General features: G+C 39.8%; 1 protein-coding gene and 1 pseudogene across 6 annotated transcripts in view; one reads left to right on the top strand and one right to left on the bottom strand.

The window, feature by feature from the left end:
• The window catches only part of rbfox3a (RNA binding fox-1 homolog 3a), a 939,385-nt gene that overhangs the window by 498,245 nt on the left and 421,014 nt on the right, over window positions 1–20,126 (bottom strand). The gene's annotated exons all lie outside the window — the stretch shown is intronic.
• On the top strand, window positions 2,964–12,724 carry LOC148186386 (uncharacterized; annotated as a pseudogene).

The raw sequence follows: 20,126 nt of genomic DNA, 5'->3' as shown, positions 1-20,126 counted from the left end.
AAACAGAGGTATCAAACAACTTTTTAGCTATTGTATATCCCTCCCACCCCATCCCACCCCATAATCCCAACACACCAAAAATAATAATCACAATAAAAGAAGAAAAAATAATAACAACATTAAGAGTAATAATAATACATTTGGTTAAGAAAATGAAATAATGGAAAGGACAAAAAAGGGAAAAGGAAAAAAAAGAGAAAAAGAGGGGAAATGATTGAATTTAGAAAAGAAAAAAACTAACACAAAACAAACAAAACAAAAAAAAACCAAATTGAACATTTGAGGAAAAAATAATGGATTTGGCTTAGGGAGAGCCTTAATATTCAAATACAGTATTTATTCTCTGTAACCTCTTCCATCTCAAATCAAAAATCTTAGTTAATCTTATGATCTATTTTCTCCATTTTATAAAGTGAATTGTTCAATTCAATTGTTTCCTTCTATTTACTCAGTTGTGGCGCCTCTGGTTTCAACCAGTTTTTTGTTATTTGCTTAAGTGCTGCTACTCTTAAAATTCTAAAAAGATATTTATCCGATTGTTGAAGAAGATGCTGTGGTATTCTACCAAGTAACAGTTGCTCAGGTCCCAAATGTAGTACGCACTGGAAAATATCCTCCATAGCTTTACTTATTTCAGCTTAATACTACTGGAACACTGGACAGGAAAAGAATATATGGGTGTGGTTAGCTTCTACCTCCATACATTTTCGCCAACAACTGGATGTTACCTTACAGTATTTTGCTTGTGTAACAGGTGTTACACAAAAAATCGCGATTGGATTTTCCAAGGATATTCTCTCCAAGTTACTGAGCTTGTAGTTTTCCATGTATTATTACATATGTCCTTCTATATTTTTGGTGATACAGTTACACTCAACTCTTTCTCCCAACTAGTAACTGCCTTGATTTCATCTCTACTGGATTCTCCTTCACAAATTCTATAGATCTGACCTAATGCGTTTTTGTATACTCTATTAGATATATTTATGATACAAGCTATTAAAGGGTGTATTTCCTTCAGTTTTATTTAATCATATTTCTTTTATTAAGTAACTTCTCATTTGTAAGTATTTATAAAAGTGAGATTTTGGTAAATTATATGATTTTGGTAGCTTCTCAAAGGTAACTATTCCTTTATCTGTAACTATCTGATTGTATTCAACCAAGCCCTTTTTTTTAAAAAAGTATTGTCATTCAAGGTTGGTTTAAATTTCCTGTCCATTGCAGTTTCTCTCATAAATATCAGATCCTTTTCGTAACCATATTCTTTGGTTTTGTGACTTTTATCCAACTAATTATTGTATTTTTTTATACATGTATTTTCAATTTTTCTGATGTCTTCAATAGACATTTTAGCAGATATGTACATATTCCAGTACGTGCCCATTTGTTGAATTTCCATTTCTTTCCACTTTGCTGTTGAATAGTTACATAACCAATGTGATAGATTTAATTAGGGCGAGATAGTAGTAAAAAATAAATCTTGGTAAAATGTTTTTTTTTTTTTTTTGATAACTTTGATTCTTCCTGATATTGTTAGTGGGATCAGTGTCCATTTTTTTATGAATGCTTAATTTGGCTCTCCAAAGCCCCAAAATTGTATCGATATAGGTTATTAAGGTCTTCACAGATTGTTACCCTTAAGTATTTTAATTTATTTGACAGTATGTAGTATTGGTTGTCCAACTACCATTGCTTCTGATTTACTTATATTTAGTTTGTAGTCAGAAACTATGCTATACTGTTTTACCTCCTTCATAACTACCTCCAATGATTGTGAAATGTTACTTAGGTAAAGAATCAAATCATCCGCATACATTGCTAATTTGTGCTCTTCCTTTCCCAATACCAATCCTCGTATTTTAAAGTTATGTCTTATTCTCTCTGCAAATGGTTCCATTGCCAAGATAAAAATCGGGGGTCTACTTGCCTCGTTCCCCAGAAGAGATTGAAGGGTTTGAAATCATACCATTTACTCATATTAATGCCCTTGGTGTATTATACAACCCAATATTTCACTCACAAACCCTTCCCTCTGAGGCTGCATGTATACAGCCTTAGCTAAATACATCGGATTCCATAGTATGATCACTCTTAGAGATTAAAGATGGCAACGCTGCCTGAAGGGATTGGACAGGGCAATAGAATGACTTGCAAATATAGCAAAAATGCACACCAGTCTGATAATTTGCAGATTGGAGTTGAAAGTGGAAAATCTTCTCAGACACATTCTTCATGAGTAACACAGAATAATTGCTCATGTATGCTGAACAGCACCTTTATGAGTCCCTGTAGAAACATAACTAACTTAATGCAGCCTAGAACTGACTGATTCCATGGCCATCACCTATGTGGACTCTTCAGGCAGAAAGTTATATAGCAATAATCATATAAATCTACTTTACTATCATTCTCTGAGAAGCTATAAAAATCAGAAACTATCACCTCAAGTGACAGTGAAATTAAATGTTTAGATTTATTTTATCTAAGCAGCAATTACAGACAAATTGGTATAATTTTTAGCTTGGCTTTTGGGATGTTGCAAGGTGGTTGTTATGTTGAATGTAGATATCTATGGTGATTCTGGCTTTGTAATAGTTGCACAGGTACCGCAATTAGAGCAACAAATAGTGTCAGCCAGCCCATTCTCATTCATAAAATAGTGCAGTTTTGACATGCTTTTGGCCTAAATTCAAAACGTTAAAAGGCACCTTTTACACATGAAATATCACTGAGTGGCATCCAGTGAGAACCGGGTGGACAGAACCGCTGTGTTATTATACGCTGGCAGACGGTACCTGCTGATTCCACAACATATGTGCACAGGCTAGAGTCACTTGAGAACCTGTGGAGCCTGTCGTGTCTGCATGAAACATGGCAGCACAGAGTCAGGTTGAAACGCTGCAGGTAATGATATAATATAAGGAATGTGAGGGTGTCTATAGGGGTCAGAGGGGTGCTACATGGATCCCACCAACAAACAGACTTTCACGTGGGAGTGCAGTGTTTGCCTCACATCTGAACGTGATGTTTTTTTTTCATACATCTCATCATGTGCCTCCTTCCCCTAATCTTACCCGTAACTTTGTTGGCTAATCCTAGATATCCATCCCACCATGTATGTTTGTTGACATTCATTTATTGGTTGCCACAGGCTTGTGATGTCTTGTACTGTTCTCATTCCCAGGTGGGTAAATACCAATGTTTTTTCACACCCTTTGGCATGTGTTTTGAACATCAAAGGCACCCTTTAATGTCTTTAAGAGAATGTAAACTCATCCCTAGCAAAATTTAACACTGAGAGTAACTTAAGTAGTGAGAAAGTGCGCATAAGTACAATGAAATTGAAATGCAATCCTTAAAGTGCAAGAGGATGTCAAAAAACTTCAAAAAAAGACTATGAAATAAATAAATAGAGACACATTACACACACACACACACACACACACACACACACATTCTCATTCTGCAGGTATTGCACGATCCATATCAGCGTTTAAATTTCGCATTGTTTGGTGCAGTTATGGCTCTAATATAAAAAGTGTTCTTGGATCCGTTTGTCCGTGCTTTCAGTGTCCTGAAGCGTCTGCCTGAGGGCAACAGTTCAAAGAGGGGCCTGTCCAGGGGGAGATGGGTCCCTGAGAATACTCTGCGCTTTCCTGAGACAGTGGGAACTGTACAAATCTTCCAGGGAGGGGAGAGTGCAGCCGGTAATTTTCAGGGCCGTGGTGACAACCCTCTGGAGCACTTTCCTGTCTGCAGCTGTGCAGCTGGAGAACCACACACAGATGCTGTAGGTCATAATACTCTCTATGCAGGACACAAGCAGTTTTTGTGTGAGTTCGTAAGTCCTGAGCACTCACAGCCCGGAGGGGAGCTGGTGCTGAGGCTGAGGTCTGAGGAGATGTGGGGGTCTACCCTCACCCTCTGGGAGCAATCAGACATGATGTTAGAGTCGACCTTGTCCAGTGTATTTGCTCCCCTGGTAGAACACCTAACATGCTGGTGGAATTTCGGGAGCACAGCCTCTAAGTCAGCATGGTTAAAGTCCCCTCTTAACCCGAGCTGTCCCCGACAGCTAATGGTGTCATGTAAATGTCCAAAGACCGAGCTAGCATTAGCATCTGGTGGAATATAGCAGTTACAGCAGTTATCATGACAACAGTGAACTCCCGAGGAAGATATATGGGCCCCATTTAACAGTAACATACTCCAGGTCCGGGGAGCAGTGGCTGCTTACAGTCTTAGTGTTGGTACACCAGCTGTTCTTGACTTACAAGCATAGCCCTTTTCCTCTGCTCTTACCGGAGTCACTAGTCCTGTCATGATGGTGAACTGTACGGCCTGCTAGCTTGATAGTCAGTCAGTCAGTCATTTTCTGTAACTGCTTGTCTCGCTTGTCCTCGTAAGGGCCGCGAGGGGGCTGGAGCCATTCCCAGCAGTCATCGGGTGGAACACCCTGGACAGGTCGCCAGACTATCGCAGGGGCGACACATATAGACAGACAACCATACACACTCACAGTCACACCTAAGGGCAATTAAGAGTCACCAATCAACCTGAGCTGCATGTCTTTGGACTGTGGGAGGAAGCTGGAGAACCCAGAGAGAACCCACGCAGACACGGGGAGAAAATGCAAACTCCGCACACCGACCGAACCCCGTTCCATCCGGGTTTCAAACCAGGGACCGTCTTGCTGTGAGGCAACAGTGCTAACCACGACGCCACCGTGCTACCTGCTAGCTTGATAGTTGTGTAGGAAATGGATGAATGAAGCCAGGCCTCTGTGAAGAGCAGAATGAAGCTGTCCTTCACCATGATGTTTGTTGCAACCTGTAGTTTCAGTTCATCCATCTTGTTAGCGAGGGATCTCAGGTCTCTGTCTCTGGTTAGCGAGAAGGTCTCTCTCTCTTTGATTAGCGAGAAAGACACTGGGAAGTGGCGGTTGGTGTGGCTGCCTCCATAGCCTCACCAGCACGCCAGCTCTGCAGCCTCGGTTTTGCCTCCTCTCCCTGCGTTGCCTACGTCACCTTCCCGTGGGGATGGTAATCCACGGGGCGATGCTGTGGGAGCCGAGAAACTCAGCTGTAACATCTCACTCGCTATGTATCCCTATTTCTAGGAGACTGTGCCGGCTGTAGATGTTGTTTGCCCAGCAGGATGTTGTCAGGATGAGTAACAACACACACACAAACAGCCAATTAAGGCACCGAAAAGGAGAGCACTGAAATGTGTCTATGTGTGCCGCCATCATGTAATGTGTGGTGAATGGGACAAACAAGACTGGACTTTCATCTAGGAGATCACAGTTTATGTCCCATGTGAAACAAAAGTCAATGTTATTGTAATGTTATGTAATTTTGGTATGGTCATCACTTGGCAGATGTAGACACATCAAATATGTAATGTTATGTAACAAACATACTCATTAAAAAAAAATTATGATCTTTTTTTTCTAAACCTAGCCAAGTAAAACCTCAGTACGTTTATCAGATGTTGAGGGGAGAGAATGAGGACAGGTGGGGCTAACAGGGATAGTTGATGGATCAGCAGTGGTTTACAGCATAGTGCTGTAAAAATAAACAGTAATTGCACTGAAGCAGAGCTGATGCAGCACCCAAAAAAAAAATCCTTGGTACTGAGTCAGTATGCTTTAATGGCATGAGATTATCCATTTTTCAGGGATTTCAAACAACAGAGATTGATGAGAAGTAGATCCAAAACTCACAGTGACACTGAGCAAAGTGTGGACTGTGACTGGAGTTACCTGCACTGAAGGCAACGAACTCTCCTCAGAGACAATTCAGTAATATCTGTGTCAGTCAGCCATGGATCACCAGATATCAAACACATTTGATTTGAACTCTAGAAGAAACATAATAAAACGCATTTTTATATTTAAGATTTAACCAAATGTCAGTTTGAATTACTATTCAATGACATTAGATTCCAGCCCAGTCTCTTAAAGAAAATGTTGGCATTGTATGTATCTGCAAAGTATGGATATGTTTCATTTGTAAATTTCATACATATCATATTAACATTTCTAAATATGGCTGAAAGGTGAGTGAGCACAACTTAAGCTTGATTACCTGATTAAGTGCAAAACATTTTGGAAATGTGTGAGGCACAGCATCGCATTTAAAATAATTTAGTAAAGGGTTCTTTTAATGGGGACAGTGGTCTAAATGCACATGTAAAAGTTAGGTGGCAGATAAGAGATGTCATGGTGGATCAGTGGTCATGTGCTCACACCTCTTCCCCTTTGACACCCACCCTTTCCTATCTGAAACCTAGAATCACACATGCTCCACACCCCCTCAAGTTAAACAACACACACCTTCTTCCTCACTAGCATTCCAACTAAGTGTTTGCCACAGTTCACCCAGCAGGTGTTTACGAACCACAGACTTGCAAATTCTCGTGGTGGGGTAAGATGAATGGTTGCAGTGCCTAGACGTATCTCAGCACCACCTTTACTAAATCACATGTAGCAAATGTTAATGAGAGTCCCCAAATGCCAGCGCACAAGGTAGAAAGACCTGTTAAACACACAGTCACTGATGAATAACAGCAAATGCTGCTACGAAACTATCACCGACACTAACAAAAAGATAGAGGCACTGGGGAAGAAAAGAGACAGGAAAGAAAGAAAGAAAGAAAGAAAGAAAGAAAGAAAGAAAGAAAGAAAGAAAGAGACCTCTGCATATACATAAGGAAATATGCTGGATACGAGTAGAGCAAGACATAGCACTATATAAGGACAGGAAAAGAAATGGCAAAAACAACTAAGTAAAATGTGGAAATCAGAAGAGCAAGGAGATTGAGCATGGAGTGTGTGCATCATGTATTGAAGATAGAAAGCCAAATAAAAAACAGAGAAAAAGCAGAGGGAGATTGCTGATGGGAAGGATGTAAAAATGAAAAATGACTAACTGTAAAGCCTCAAAAACAAAAGACAATGCAGAAAAAACTAACTACTGCCACAAACAACACAACCATGCATAAATAATCACAAAGAGCACAATGCTTTACTCACAACTTATATTGATTTAAGAAAATGTAAGAAGGATGTAAAGCTGCATCATAAAAGTACATCATGTCATATGCAAAATCCCTCCTGCACTGGGATGAAGAGAGAGGGTCATTTGCTGTTTGTTCAGGGATGGATTGTTATGATGCTATAGCAGGGGCATCACTTTTTGGTTTGTGGTTTAAAGGGAGGAAACACTATGAAATATCCTGATAGGCGAATGGTTTGTGATGGGGAAGCATAAGGCCTTTTAATGAGGAGAGTCGAGCTGAGAGGATTTCAGCTGTTAATGTTGGAAACCCAGCATCCTCACCAGCAGTAATACTGTAGATTTAATCTTGTTTAATTGGGAGCTTCTTCACACAGAGTAATGGGCCTTTTTATTTTCAAATGTATACATGCTGCTAGCTACTCATTCCCATCTGACTCTTTTTTTTCTCTCCTCTGAATATTTTACAGACACCATGATGCGTCTGTATACTTTGTGGATCATTCTGCATAACCACAATCATTTCTTGATTACCCATAATTTGCACAAAGATGTCAAGTATATACACAACAAAACAACCTGACTGGATTCCACCAGTTTTCAGGCGGCACTCCTCACACCATGGTGTAAATGACTCCTCTTGTTGATCTAGGTTTATCCATGTGGTTTACCAGATGGCAAATGAGGCTCAACTGCAGGGTCACAATGAGGGATCAGGGGCTTGTCCCCTACTTAAGTGACATTTGATGGGATGGGGTGTGGTTAGAACCTTGGGTTGTGCCTTTCCATAGTGAGGGCATAAAAAAGAGGAGTATTAATAAAGATATCATTAAGCTGGAAGTCTACATGGCAAGTTCTGCACTCTAACCAAGCAAACCAATATGTGCGGCCAGAAATTAAAATCTAGTTAAAAGGAAGGATGACAGAAGAAAAACAGAATATTTCCTTTATGAACATTGGACTGTATGTGGTATTTACAGCCAGGACATACTGCAATGCAAAAAGACTGTAAAATAAAAGTAGCACATTTAATGTGGAAAACACTTCTTTTACTTGTCCCATTGGATAGCAATCAATGTGTAAATTAGTTCTTGGATACTTGTTAGCTCTCTGGATTTACTGTTGTAATTAATAGCTTGGCTGTGGCTCAGAGGTAAAGCAGGTCGTCCTCTTAACAGAAGGTCAGCGGTCCGATCCCCGGATCCACTAGGCAACATGTCGAAGTATCCTCGGGCAAGATAGTGAATGCCAAATTGCTCCCAATACTGCGTCATCAGAGTCTGAGCGAGCCAGTGAGTCAGAGTCAGTGCTCGGCCGCACCTAAATAATCACTACTATACGCATGCTCTATGGGCCAGTAGATTCGGGTATTTCACACTTTTCTAAACCCAGCAAATTAGCTTTCTCTGCTTCATGCGCCACTGAGCAGCTCTCATAAGAATGAACGAGGCCCCACCACCATGGCTGTATTTAGATTTATAATAGATCCATGACTCACCTCTTACAGAATTTGTACACATTTGGCGCAAGAAGATGAACTTTGAACCCTGTAAATAATAATAAACATCTCCTTGGACAAAAGTGCCTTCAGTCACACACGTTGCATCGTGATTTGTTTAATTACAATATGGGCCGATTTAACCGTGGGAGCACAGACGCAGCCAGGAGCAATGGAGAGGGACACCATTATGGGAGGCAAAAGAATGTAAGGTATATCTTTGTTAAATATAATTTGGGAGAATTTCATAAAATTTGGATTGGATTTGCATTTGTTCTGATACTTCCTGGAGAGAATGATCCGAATATTTGGCAGATAGTGAAGCTAGCTAGCCAGTAAGCCAATACCTACAACTATGAACTTGTTAACTTTAGCTAACGTTGTTAGCTAATGCTAGCTTAGAGTATCCCCTGAATCCCCCCCAAAACCACCTGAATTCCACGAGGAAGCAAACAACCTCTTTTTTTTTTTGCATTCAGTACAGATGTGTGAGTTTTGTGTGTTTTTTGCCTGTTTTAAAATGGTATATTTATCCATTTCTGCATGCAGTGGGCCCTTAACAGGATTTACTCAAATTCGGTATAAATGAGAAGCAAAATTGTACCATGTGTCATTAGCTTAACCCTCTTGTTAGCCCTTTTACTGTGATGAGGCTACTAGGACCATGTTTTCAAACTTAAAACTAACAGTTATAAACTATAGACACTACAGAACTACAGAAACTACAGAAAGTAAGAAAGTCTATCTCTCTAATGTATATGATTAATAAGCAGGACTTTCTGAAAACATTGATTTGCAGGCATTTTGTTCACAAATCTGAAATCACCTGAAATTGTGTATGTAAGATTAAGTGAGAGAATTGCACAGCTCTGATTTAAAGCAAGGACAGGAGTTAGCAAATAGGTCTTAAATTGCACTCATAATGGACTTAACGAATCGTTACTTCTTGAAACCTGCCACTTGATTGTTAACTTTATAATTTAAAAACTGAATTAAAACTAAAATAAAAAAAGAAAATTTAAGACAAGGCAAGGCTAGTTATCAAAAACAAAATAAGAACAAAAATTGGCCAAAATATGTTAAAATGTAAAAAAAAAAAAAGCTTTATTTCTATTTAACAACATAACAATCTGAAAAATAAATCTCACATAATATAAAACTCCTCTTCACACCTTCTGTTCTTCTACCCTATTCCGTTTAGTTTATTGATTTAAAAATATATATATATTGCATATTAAGTAAGGTTTTGATATTTTTGCCTGTATTTGTTTAAATAAAATGTTCATTATTTTCCTCTTTCTTTATTTTAGAAAATGGTTACGCAGCAGAAAAATTTAAGGTCTGTGATATATTGAACAAAGATGATAAACCCATTGCTTGCTTCAGAGGTTTGAAGCCTGGAGAAGAAGAATTGGTAAGATGGTGTGACAACAAGTTCTACTGTGCTACAGTGAACTACAATGGAACAGCTGACAAGACAGTAAATGCCAAGAAGGACCAAAGAAGGGCATGAAAAAAAGAGGTGCAGCTGCTCAGAGATTTTATAACCTTCCATCCCAAGCAGTTCAGACCACATCTGCACAACAGTACCCAAAGCTTGTGGGCCACAGTCCCATCCAGCCTCCACCTACCCAGCTAAAGTACCACTCTCTGACTGCCGCTCCACAGTACCAACCACGAACCAGAGAGTCTCCTCCACCTGCCCAGCCACAGAACTGACCTCCATCTACCGAGTCATCTCTCACTGCCCAGCCACAGCAGCGGCCTCCACCGACTGAGTCTTCTTCACCTTCTGAGTCATCTCCCCCTGCCTAGCTGCAGTACCAGACTCTGACTGCCTGGCCACAGTACCAGTTTGGCAAAAATACTGAAGGAGAACTGCAAATTTCAGGATGTGCTGTGTATTATTAGTGAATATATTTCCTCTCTGTGTCGCAAATTCATGCCATTTAAGGATTTTATTGTTCATTAAAAGCTAGAACTTGTTTTCTCTCTAATGTAGGGCCACATTAGACAATAGTGTTAAATTTGAAAATTACATTGTAATTATCATTATCAACTTTAAAGCTCTAAATTTTGTTACAGTTACTTAAAAAATGGGAATATTTTGATGGTTAAACTAAATATTAAAAAGCCTTAGATAAATTTGTGAAAAATGTTATGTTCATCATGAAATTTCTGGATTTTTAAATATATCCCTTTTCTTGACTGTTTGAATATTGCTGCTTTTGTTAAGTAATTCATCCTTCTTGTCACAGGTGGTGAACAACTTTAGGTCTTAAAGAGCTTTGTGGACCATGATCATGGCGACATTTGGGCCACAAAAAGCAGATCTGGGAAGCAAGAGCTGTATCCAGAGAGCAGCCTCTTCCTGTCCCTTACCTGCCTGGCTGCAATCCATGCAGAGGCAAAGAAGGACTGGCTTCGCCTATTTCATCTTCTTTTTGATGAATTCTTTAACGCAGAGGAGGGCCAAAATGCAGTGGCATGTGGGAAACATGGAAAGGTGCCAGATGGGAAGAAAGTCCTGGATAGGTCCAAAGTCAGTGGGATGGGAAGTACATCGCTAACTTGTTTTTGTTTTTTTAATTATGTTTATTACCCCATGGGGTTTTTCATCTTTTGTTTTACATTTTATTACAGATTATTTCCCATGCACACAGGTGGAGGAATGGTCAGAACTAACAAATAAAAGTTATTTATACATAAGCAGGAAGGGACCACAGACCACAGAAAATGTAATATATATATATATGCTACACATATTTGTGTAGCATATATATTTTTTTTTTAATTCAGATGTAGCCTAAAATGTTTTCAAACACAAACAATAGCAAATAGGGCAGTTGGCTGTTTGGTGAACACAGCAGGTACACTTTACAACAAACCAACAGTATACGCTTATGTATTTTATGCATTATTGTATGTCTGGATATATATATATATGTGTGTGTGTGTGTGTGTGTGTGTGTGTGTGTGTGGGTGTGTGCGTGCGTTGACAGTACACTGACTTTTCCCCCAGGATCACTTTAGTCATTAGGGCTAACTGCTGTCACTGTAAGCAATTTATAAGTGTACTGTCTTTTTCTTCTTGTAGCTTATGTCATGCGATGTTGTTCACTGGATGGATGGATTCTGATTGAGAAAAACAAAGTCAAGAAAGCTTTCATAAACAAATGCCGCATTAGGGCCACAAAGACTCTGAAGTTGAAAGTGGCATACAGGGGTAATGGACACATGTTGAGATGACCAGGGTCAAGAAAACCCTTACATACAAATACTGCAGGAGGACCACAAAGACTGTAAGTTATTAAGTGTTGTGCACTGTTGTACACACTGTTACACTGTTCTAAAAACAGTCTTCTGGGAAGAGACATATTTATAGTTGAGATTCTCTAAATGGTTACTACCTTGGAGTAACTTTTGCTGTCTTTCAAATGCTGCCATGTTATTATAGCTACCTCAGTTATGATTAGTCAGTTTGTTAAACGTTAATTTGGTGAAGCTGCTAATGGACGCATAGTAAGTTTGTGTGTCAGTGAGATATGGAGACTTGTTTTTCGGCACTGCACTTTAGTAACAAGCTAATTTTCCATTGGTCATTTTTTTTTCTTTTTATTACCTGCTACAAGTGAAAACACATTTTACATTTCAAATTGTCATTTGACAAGAAATTACATTACAAAAATTACATTTTTGAGTTTTTGTGGTTTATTACAGGAAACAAGGACTACCTGTTAAGTACAGATTTTCTGAACATTGGCTGGGCTGGATCAATCCTCGTCTCACTATCATTGCTGTACCAAAATCATTGCTATTTTGTTTAAAATGAATGCGCTTTATAAAGCATAACTGTACATTGTTGCCATATAAATAAAGGGCATACTTGTTCTAACATTAGGAAGTTTTCCTTGATTTGTAAAACAAATGTGTGTGTGTGTGTGTGTGTGTGTGTGTGTGTACTGATCCATTGTAGCTCCTGTATTGCTCATTACATTCTCTACAGGAGCCATTAAAAGCACCAAAGTGAGTTTAGCCAGTTGTCTCTTTTAGGTCTAAAATATGACTCCTGTTAATCATTCTTTTTGTGGTGATTTGTGTGTTTTGGAGTGTTTGTGTGGTTTTTTTTTCTTCTGTGTTTCAGGGACTGGGTGTTGCATCCAGGTGCGGGAGCTCAGGGCACACTATCCTCACCTGCTCCTGATCAGTAATCACCTCCCTCATGGCATTTAAGCTCCTGCTTCACTCGACATCGGCACCAGATTTTTTCCACTACTCTCGTGGTGAATCAGTCATCTCTCTCACCACCCTCTCGGATCCTCACCATTCCTCCGCTTCACCAGCCTCACCATCGCCTCCTGCCTCACCAGCCCCCACCACCTTGGAAATCACTGGCTCCCTTCCCCCGACACCCATTCCTCCCTTCCCAGCCTCAACTCCATTAAAATTCAGTTCATTGTTCACCTAACTCGCTCTGTGCTTGCTCTTGGGTCCACCTCACGCTCACGGTTCCTCAGAACGATAACACTTTCTCAGCTATTTCTCCCAGTGAATTTTAGGCGAAACATAAAAGAAACAATCCAGACAGAGTAGAAACTCAATGAGCCTGAAATGAGAATCACAAATTTGGCTCATGAGCAGTAGAAGAGCAAGCTTTGAGCAACTAAATTTTCCTCTGGGACCAAGCTGGACAAAAATTGGCAAGGTGTCTCTTTAAGTTTTAAAGTTGCCTGCTGAGAATGAAGAAAGCCCACAGAAAGGTGTCAGAGAGACAGGATTGAGAAAACAGCCTTGCCTTAAAACAAAACAGAGGAAATAGATGAATACATGTCAAGGCTCATCAGGATCCAAAACATTGCACTACGGTTTGTAATGCTCACAGACAGGATTTTACAACTCTGGAAAGTTACAACAGCAGCAACTATTTCATGTTTTGTCACTATTATCTTGTTGTAAGCATTAGAAATACAGCAATCACATTTCACAGTAGGTGACAGACATATGTTTTTCCACACAAGACCTTAGAACTCTTCTAATGGGACAGGAATGTTTTTTATTCTGTACACAAGCCGTGAAATGGCTTTTACTTAATTAACACAACTGCAGTGTGAAGTATTTTTAGCCTGTTGTCTATTATTTTCCACTTACAGGCTTATAACATGATTGTGTTTCAGGAACATGGCAATTCAGTGGATCCAGTTCAGACACTGATGGAGGACTGCTGCAGCTGCTGCTGTGCTGCTGACATGCTGCTCTTTCATTGCATGGTGGGTTTGACAAGGTGTCAGCCTTTTAAAAACACACTTCAGGAACAACTCTTTAAAATAGATGTCATGGGTAGAGATATGCTTGCTTTTTAACCAAGTGTTTTCAGGTAGACAACCGGCTGCATTGTGAACGTAATTGTTGACATATGTGCCTATGTATCATGCAGGTTATTGGCGAATTCCACTAAAAGGCACACCAGAGACCCAAGACCACGTGGATCTTCTGGATTAGCATGATGTCGACAATAAACATTGCAATCCTTAAGGAGGTTACCATACTGAAGGATTGCAATGTTTACCATACTGTTAATTCTGAGATCACAAAGGAAAAAGCAACAACAGCTATTGCAAATTGTATGTAATGCCCTTTAATCAAGTATGTCATGATAAGGTGGTGGTGGGCTTGTATGGAATAATGCTCCCACCATTCATGTTTGGATTTCATAAGCGTAGCTTTCATTTCTGAGGACATACACAACCAATGCCCCAAACAACAAAGGATACACAAGGTAGCCATGATGCACGCCAAGCATGCAGTTCAAAGCAGGTGAATCGCTGGTCTCAGAATGAGTTTGCAGCTGTGTGGTTCATTTATCATCACAAATTTATCTGCAGTGGTCTAAGTGCTTTATGTTGATGCCTGTGTGAATAAAACTATACTGGAAATGGCATTTTTGAGTCTAACACAGTTAAAATTACTGTTTGGCTTAACCCTTTGAAACCTGAGCAACTTGGCTTGGTTTCTTTCAGAATCACAGGATGAAGTTACAAGTTATGAGTTTTAAGAAAATTACATGAATTCAGTAAAAATAAATGATTAAACAAACAAAGAAATATGTATCTCTTGTACTTACTTGGATAATTAATGCTACCATGCAAATAGAGATATCAGTAAATACCATCAAAACACCCTTGTTTGGTGGTTTCTGCGAGGAGTTAAAAAAGCATTCGGGAAAGGAAAAGATTGTGTGCACTGGACTTTCTCTTTCTGAGATCTTTTCCTGTGGCTGATTTTTACAGTCCCAAATATCTCCATCTTTATGGCCTTACTTTTTGTGGACCCACAGTATGCAGAATGGCCATTTCAGCTCTTGCCCCCATTTATTGTACCAGGTCCACATAAAAGCTTGATTGTAGCCATATACTGCAGTATGCTTGGCTGTGTGTTATGGCCACTGATCTTTATGTCTCCGCACAGGGGGAAGACCCCAACCTCAGCAAAATATCAGTTCCATAGGCATTCATGCTTGTGGTGTGTGCATGTGTGTGTGTGTGTGCGTGTGATGGAATAACACCACCGCCACTTCCACCACCACCACCACCACCACCACCAGTCCATCTACATACATTCTCCCAGGGCGTGCATACAATAGGAACCTTTAAATGAGGTATGCATATATGGATGAAGCCTCTCCCGTGTCATACGCAAGGCCCTGTGTGTGTTTTCCTGGCTGCATGTGTTTTATTTTACCTTTGACATGCCTGGTGGTGTTAATTGGATAATTGAAAGTGATATGGAGAAAAAGAATGAAAGAGAAGGTGGGGATATGAAGAAGGAGCAGGATGTGGAGAGAGGGTGAAGTTGAAGGCGTCAGAAACAATTAACCTCTAGAATAATAATTCAGGGGTCAGATGTGCTGTAAACACTTAAAATGGAAAAAAAAAGCAGAGGAAAAGAATGGGTCAGCAGTGAGGTGAATGAGTGTAACATGATAATGTAATGAGTCCCACTGTGGGTATGTGAAACAAAGCACGTGCTGCATTAGTTTGCTTGGGAAAGTGTGTGTGTGTGTGTGTGTGTTGTGTGCATGGACCTGTGGATATCTATTGTATTTGACTACACTATTCTCTCTTTGTAAACATCTGAATGCCTCTATGTCCAATGGATGAGCGGTAAGCTGCCATCTCTCGGAAGGTGAACTCTATTTCACGGGTTAGTGCTACAGCGAACAACAACAGCATCTAGCCTTTTGGCTCCATAAAGCACAGCGCTGCTCACTCTCCATCTCACAAATACTGTTTGTCCATTTTCAGTTCCATCTCAGTGGCGCTATCTCTGGCAAAGCCACCACTGCAAGCCAGGTGAGGTTTTTCTGGGATTATGACCAGAGCACCACTGCTCCCCCCTGAAGGCCAGTACCTACTTTAACTCTCTGGACCTTCCAATACCCTAAAGACATGAGCAGAGGAAGAAGGACACAGGAAAAGGTTGCAAAAAACCCCAAAACAAAACACTAAAACTAAGATTTAGGGGGATATATTGACAAAATGAAAATATGATACAATAAGTATATTTTCTTTAGATTCTAAGAACCTGAAAACAAGAATAGTTGTGTTCTCATTAGCTTATAATGAGCTGTTTAAATAGGGAGCAGATCCTCGATTATGGAGAGCAGCATGTTGCACCACCATGTTTCTACAGTAGCCCAAAATGGACAAACCAAACACTGGCTCTAGATACGGCCATTTGTGTTTTTGTCTCGGCTACTGTAGTAAGAAGCCCAACTGCAGTGTGCAGCTACTTTATTTGGTGTTAATATCTGTTTAAAACACCTGGTTTGTTTGTTTTTGAGATGAAGAGACCTCTGTGGATTATTCGGCTCACATTAAAAACCTCTTGAACAATCAACACTGAGGGAATTCTAGCTGGAATAAGTTTGCTAAGTATGCATATAGGCTAAATTTCTGTTAAATTCATAGATTATTCTGTTAATTCACTTTTTATAAACTCAATGTTTTTCCAAATATAAATCTGCACAGGCGAACGCCACAGGTTTACACTCAATAACAAACATTCATGTTTCTAAAAATCAGGTGCGAGGAAAATGTAAAGCATAACTCACTTAACACTGACTTAACTCATTCCACTGGTCTGTTGTAGAAAGCACTGGGCTTTGGAGGAAGATATTCAGTCCATAGAGGCCAAAATACACACACACACACACACACACACACACACACACACACACACACTCCTTTGTTTCTTTCACACTACTTCCAGGAGTACTAAAACTGCTGAGCTGAGAATAATTTAAACTAGCATTTTCAGCTTGTGTCAGTGGTGGAGGGAAACAATGCAAGACTAATGGGTGGGTGGTAGAATGTGTGTGTACGTCTGTGCGTGTAAGAATGCATGCATTTTTGTGTGCTTGTGTATTTGAGTGCACAAGAGTCTTCCAGCAGTTGTTACCTTAATGCTAACTCAGGCTAATGTATTCAGCATATCTAGGAATAATGCACCTACAGAGGGGCTCAAAGAACTTCTGCTAACTCAGGCTAAGGTGCTAGCTCACGAGCATATGGCAGGCCATAAAGGGAGATCGCTGTTCAGTGGACGTAAAGCATACAGACACAAATCCCCAAAAGAAAAGCCACTTGACAACTCCCCTATGTCCAAGCACTCCAGCCACTGTATCACTTTAATCATCCGGATTAATCATCCTCATCACCGAGATGGGCCTCTGTGTCCAGTAATGAGACACAGACTTGGGAAGGAGGGATATAGCCTGAGACTGGCTTTGTTCTGTACTTTACTACAGTAGGTTATTATGGATGAATATTTGCAGTCATGATAAATAACTTTTAGTGAAAGAATTTATGCATTAGTGTAAGATCTTACTTATATTTAATTTCTTTGGCTTTGCGAATGGAATACCCTGACTCATTACATTTTTATAAATGTTTTGTTTCATGATGGTGCCCCCATTCAGAATGCTATTGATGTCCGTCTACACTGACAGAGAAATTCTTTGTATACAGCAAATTGAATTATTTCAAACTGTATTTGCATAGAGCTGCAACATCACTATTCTATAGTCCGACAGTGACACTGACTAACAGCCAGGGACAGACTGGGAATGAAAAATGATCCCAGACTTTTTGACCATGCTGCAGAAAGGTGATTGCTGAGCTAATAAAGTAATAAAAATTAGTCCAGTTTGTACTAAACTGAATGAAACAATTCAAAGTAGCAGACTGAACTCACTACGTCTACATGATGTTGCAGTCAAATGACTGTGTTAATCTGACTAAAGTGGACTTTTAAAATACATGTAAACATGGCATAATATGACTGAAATCATATTAGGTCCAATGTATACACACTGAAACTGATGTTGCAGGGCTGATGTTGCTGATGTCAGGGTTGGCTGTGACTAAGGATGTGAAGTCTATCTATCACAAGGTTGATAGTTTGATCTCCAGCACTTTGCAGTCTACTTGTGGAAGTGTCCTTGGGCAAAATGCTGAAGATACTGATACTGAACCGCCATAACCCTAATACAAGTGCAGCGTTTGTACATCTAATTTGCTAGCTGAAAAAACAGACAAATAGAGTCCTTCCCTATATTTATTTATTTGTTTTGGTAAATTCTTTAATTTAGCCTTTTAACACCTGGATTGACATCAGTTTTCTTGTGCTGCATTCAGACACTAGCATGAAAACCTCTGAAACCTAGGACAATTGGTTATATTTCTTTTATAAACACAGGAAAATACATAATAAATGCTCATTTTTTTCTTGATTAGTTCCCCATGGCCCTCTCCAAATGTTTTTAAAAGAAATCAAAGGGTTAGATTTCAAAGGGTTAGATTTTTCAGTGGTTATTTTCACAACACAATTTGTGGATTACCTTCACTTAAAATTTTCAGTTGTGTGGGTTTTAATGGTTTTTTTTCAATTTCAATTTTCTGGCATTATCACATATTAGTAGCTCCAGTGTCAGCCTAAAACAAACAGAGCTTGGCACAAAAGACACACATTTATGCATGTACATAGTGATAAATAACTATGGACCATTTACAGTTGGTTGAGAGAGAGAAAGAGAGAGAGAGAGAGGAATGAGTAGAGTAGAATGAGAGTAGCAGCTCCTGTCTTTGTGTGTAAATGTGTGTGTGTGTGAGTTGGTTGGGAAATGTGAAGTGAGACGGACACAAAGCAACAGAGAACAAATAACTCATTACGTGGTCATGCTCGACCCTCAGGGGCAGCAATGTGTGTGTGTGCTTTCCTTTTGTGTGAGTGTGAGTGTGTGTGTGTGTGTGTGTGTGTGTGTGCGTGCGTGTGCGTGTGTGTGCAAGTTTGTGTGAGAGAAGATGGAGAGAGGGCTCTCTTTGTGTGACACGATTGGTACGCATAAAAAGCCCCATTCTGCTGACAGTCGCAGAATGGCAATATACACATATATACACATACACTTTCACTGCCCTCCTCCTCCCCTCTCTTGTCCTGCTGCCGTCACTTTATTGATTCTTAATGACACCAGAGTCACTGTCATGGATCTGCTGTGACCACTCTGCTGGCACTGTTTCATTATATCTGGAGAGAAGGAGGCACAGAGACGGAGACAAAGGAGATGTGTGTGATCCTGTGTGTGTGTGTGTGTGTGTGTGTGTGTGTGTGTGTGTGTGTGTGTGTGTGTGTGTGTGTGTTGTTGTCTGTAGAAAAACAGAAACCCCCATAAGCTCCCTAATTGTCAAATCTCACCACCCCAATTAATAACACTAAAATATAAAGTAATTTAGGATGGCATAACCTCCTGAAACTACGGACCACTCTCCAGCATTTTGTGGGTAAAAAATCTGTTTACTGTTCACTGATGACTGAATTCATCTCTCGTCCCCTAACAGAGAGCTCTCATTGCTAAATTGTTCACACATCAACAGACTTTTAGCTAAATGATTAATGTAATTTGGTTTATCATAATTACTTTCTCCACTCTGGCCAAATGAGCAACAGGGTAAGTCTGTTAGCTCACCCAGCACCCAGACTCATTACAGAGAGAGGTTTGACTGCTGCTGGACAATAAATCCACACGGCAGACATGCTGCTGTAAATACTGGAGGGATAGACTGATATATGGGGCCAATGTTGGGCTTTTACCCCAGCAGTGATTTGGTTCAGTCAGCAGTCAAGGTTTCAGTCTCATGTTCTGTTCTGTTCACATTCTGCAAATGTGGAAAGATCTTTCAAAAACAAAAGAAAATAGAAATTGATGTGCACTTATTTTCATCTATTGAATATTGATAAAACAGGTGGCCGCTTATTACATAATCAGTGTAATGCTGGTGATTCTTTTCTAAGCCATTTGTGCTTTTCAACTGGAATGGAAGTTATATTAAAATTTGGAAACTGGAATTGCCTCCACGCAGTTGTATGCCTCTGTCTAAGTTGCACTTAGAGTTTACATCCATGTCTGTGAAAATGCATGCTTCACACATATCTGTCCGCCCAGCAGAACAGAGGATTTATGAAATCGGCACAGTTCAGGTGGGCACCTGAGATTAGTGTCATTTATGATTGTCATAATGTAACAGTTGACCTTTGACCTCCTGGATATA

The sequence above is a fragment of the Plectropomus leopardus genome, chromosome 19 (genome assembly GCF_026936395.1).
Source record: "Plectropomus leopardus strain MGB_pleo_1.0 chromosome 19, ASM2693639v1, whole genome shotgun sequence".
NCBI classification, from domain to species: Eukaryota; Metazoa; Chordata; class Actinopteri; order Perciformes; family Serranidae; genus Plectropomus; species Plectropomus leopardus.
Note: the sequence above shows the minus strand (reverse complement) of the source record. Positions and strands in the feature narration are given on the sequence as shown.